The sequence below is a fragment of the Echinops telfairi genome, unplaced genomic scaffold (assembly GCF_000313985.2).
Source record: "Echinops telfairi isolate 266 unplaced genomic scaffold, ASM31398v2 ScPeMD7_7424;HRSCAF=8462, whole genome shotgun sequence".
Classification (NCBI taxonomy): domain Eukaryota; kingdom Metazoa; phylum Chordata; class Mammalia; order Afrosoricida; family Tenrecidae; genus Echinops; species Echinops telfairi.
The window spans coordinates 173,361-177,114 of NW_022111324.1; positions in this window are offsets into that span (position 1 = coordinate 173,361).

Genomic DNA, 3,754 nt, shown 5'->3' on the forward strand with positions numbered 1-3,754 from the left:
GACTCCCTGAAAGAGTCTTGGAAACCTTCTTGGGTCTGCAGAACACATTTTAAGAATAGATTAGCTCATTCTTAAAGTCCAATACCCAGAGAAATAATATTTTTACACATCTCCAAAGAGAAGAACCCATTTACCTATCTGTTCCTAAATCAATTATCTATCCCTAACAAAATAATTCTTCATTTTTAGGTCAATCATTTTAATATTTTTGATTGGCTGCAGCCTCAGTCAATTATGTGACATATTCCTCTACACATGCGCAAGAAGAAGCAGCAGGAATTATTTCCCCTCTAGAAACTCTGCTGCAAGGGAGCACACGGAAAGGGCCTCCTCAGGTTTTCTTCCATAATATTACTGCAAACGGGTGCCAAGTGGTGTCAGAGCCTGTCTAGCTTCAGGAGGGATAATGAATATGAAGATCAGCTCAAAGCTGATGCTTATGAGGGAATGGTTAGACATACTTCCATTTCCCAGCCTTTTTTCCACAACCTATTCTGATACCAGTCATACCTCCCATGACAATTATCTTCTGGGTTTGACTAATCAGTAGGAGTTCCTACTCTGGCCCCACAGCTAATACTTACTGTATCTTAGGCTGAATTCTCTGGAGAAGTAAAGCCAGTGATGCTTATATATGTACATCTACAGAGAAATTTATATCAAGGAATTAGTTTATGCGGTTGTAAAGGCAGGCAAGTTCCACTTCTGTGGGTCAGATAGATGCTTCTGACTCACATTGCTGCAGGGACTGATGAAACCAAGATCTTCAGGAAGATCACAGCTGTCTGTAGTAGAGGTGATCCAAGGTCAGCAGGTCAGACTTGTGATTGCAGAAGCAAATGAATCCAAGGTGAGCAGGAAAGATGGCAAGCTGCTGACAACTCCCAGGACTGGCAAGCAATGTGGACGTCTGTTGGCTCAAGTCCAAAGAACCAGAGGTCGGCAAGCCAGATACATGATCTAGACCCATAGCACCTACTTATAGTGGGAACAGGCCACAGCCTGGAGTAGATCTTATCATGAGAAATTAGTAGGTCTTAACTGCCAAACCACTGCGAATCCTGCCCAGCCAAGTTGACACAAACCCTTAACTGCCATAAGTGTTTCATTAAGAAAAAAAACAGGTATTAAGGTATAACGGTATTTAGGAAATAATTCTGGATCAGGCTCAATAGGCTGTAACTCATGATCAGGACCCGAAAGCATGGAGGTGAAATCTGGACGGCTTCTCTGGAGAGGCTCTCCCTTTCTTCCTCAGCGCGGCGCAGCTCTGTCAGCATCTCCTCCCTGTGCACGGAAGCAGAGCGTTCTCTAGGCCATGCATGCACTGTCTCAGCTGTGCTGGCCTCCCTGCTATCACCACCAACTCTGCAGCAGGACCCTCTGCAAGCTTTTAGGACCTCAGTTAGTACTCACCGAAGTAGAAGGTAGAGTACTGTCTCCGTGGACTTTGTTACGCTAATTGACCTTGATGTCCACTTTGGGTAGTTCTGAGCCCCAGATCCAGTGGCTGATTGCCTAAAAGTGATGGCTGAGAAGTTTACATAACTTTGCTCATCTGTTTGCTGTACCATGTAAAAGCCAAACTCACTGCCATCCTTTTACAGCACACACAGATGCAAAAGTATCATCTGCTAATCCTGTGTGTAGTCGTGGCTGTTGTCCTTTTAGTCTACCTATACTCGTTCATCTTCTCTGTCTGCCTCTGTAGCCAGTTTGCTATTGCTGAGCATGCAGGATGGCGTCTACCTTTGTTGCCCATAACTTGTGCACCTCTTGTGTCTTCCTTTTCCTTAGTGACATGGTCTTGATCACCTTCTTATTGTATACTGCCTTTCCCTTCACCCAAATTAATATGTCTATTATGTAATCGCCAATTTTCCTTCCCTTTCCTTGCATTCCCAACCCTGTGATTCATCAAGAATGTTTATTTTTGTGTGTACAATATTTGTCCCTTTGTGGTTGACTTATGTCACTCAGTACAATGTCCTCAGGCTTATCCACGTTATAAGGTGTTTAACAGATTCTTCAATGTTTACCTTTGTGTAGTATTCTATTGTTTGCATATACCATTTATCAATTGATGGAAATTTAAGTTGTTTCCTTTTCTTTGCTATTGTGGATGATGTTTTAATGAACATGCTGTGCATGTAACTGTTTGCATCCCAGATCTTATTTGTTTAAGATCTGTAGCTAGTAGTGCGATTATGGAATCAAATGGTATTTTAGTTTCCAACTTTTAAAGGAAAGACCAGGCCATTTCCACAGTGCTTGTACCATTTCACAGTTTTGCTGGCAGTGTGTGAGTGTTCCAAGCTCTCCAGACCTTCGCCAGCATTTCTTGTCTTTAGTCTTGTGGAACATAATTGTTACTGTGGGAAGAGATGTTATCTCATCATTGTTGCTTTGAACACTAAACATTTATTAAGGATATATACGTGTGTGTGTATAGTTGCTGTTGTTTAATTGCTTTCAACTCAACAAGAGAGTAGAACATTCTCTGGTCCTGTACCATTGTCATAATTATTGTTATATTTGAACTCACTGTGGCAGCTACTGTGTCAATCCATCTCATTGGAGGTTTTCCTCTTTTTCAAGGACTGCATTTTATTGAGAATATGCAAGGTGGCTTTAAAAAGTTGGTGAAAAATGAAATTGAAAGGGAATGGAATTGTTGTACAAACTCTTTAAGCCCCTTTCTATGTAGTCACGTAGGGTAAACAGTTCTAGTAGGTGCTTACATGGAGGGGAGGGGGGTAGTCTTGTGGATGAAGGCAAAAACTCACCAATAAGAGGGGAGACTTGCAAAACAGTCTGTCATCTTGAACCTCTACAAAGAGGAAGGGAGAGTAGGAGAGAGGGAAGAGCAAAACACAGACAACTCCAAAGTGAGACACTTATATTAAAATCCCAACTCCATTGCCTCAATATCCTCATATGTAAGCCAGGGCTTCTAATTACACTCCTCAAAGGACAATGACAAAGATTAAATAAAATACTACCCATGAAGCACTTGGCCTGCGATCTGTCACACACTAAGGCACGCGCTGTCTGCTGGTAGCACAGCTTTAGCATTAGCACTATCAACAACAACAAGAACATTTTATTCATCAGCATTCTTACCAGCTGAGGGCATAATAGGCTTCAAAGAGCTGTTCAAGTAGCAAAAGGCTATGGCTAAATGTGTCTGTATATTAAACACAAGAGCATGGAGCAGGAGATGTGACAGCAGCTCTGATTAGTATGCATTTGTGCTCATAGAACTTTACTCCATAATGTTTCCAATGGCTGCTTTTTCAGAAGTAGATGGCCAGACCTTGCTTCCAACGGAACTCCACGTGGACTTGAACTGACAACCTTTTGGTTAGCAGCTAAGCACTTTGTCCATTTGCAGCATAAGGGACCTACATATGAAAGGGGTGACATATTAGAAAATCTGGGGAGGCAAGTCTTATATGGATGAAAAGTTTTAAATTGGGAGAAATGCAAAGAAGAGTCTAGAATGAAGAAGTATTGTTTAGGAGATTTTCCAAGAGAAACTACCACAAATTCATGAACGTTTGGTGTTATTAAATCTCTTCTGGAATACAATGATACAACCGAGACCAGAGTTCTAGGGGAAGTAGATTTGTGTAGTTTACAGGTTTGTGTAGATTACAGAGACAGTTGATAGCTTCTTTGCACTCTTATTGGAAAGATGGTGACCTAGGGTAGATATAAATCCTTAAGAGGTGGTCTGATGGAAAGGCAATGT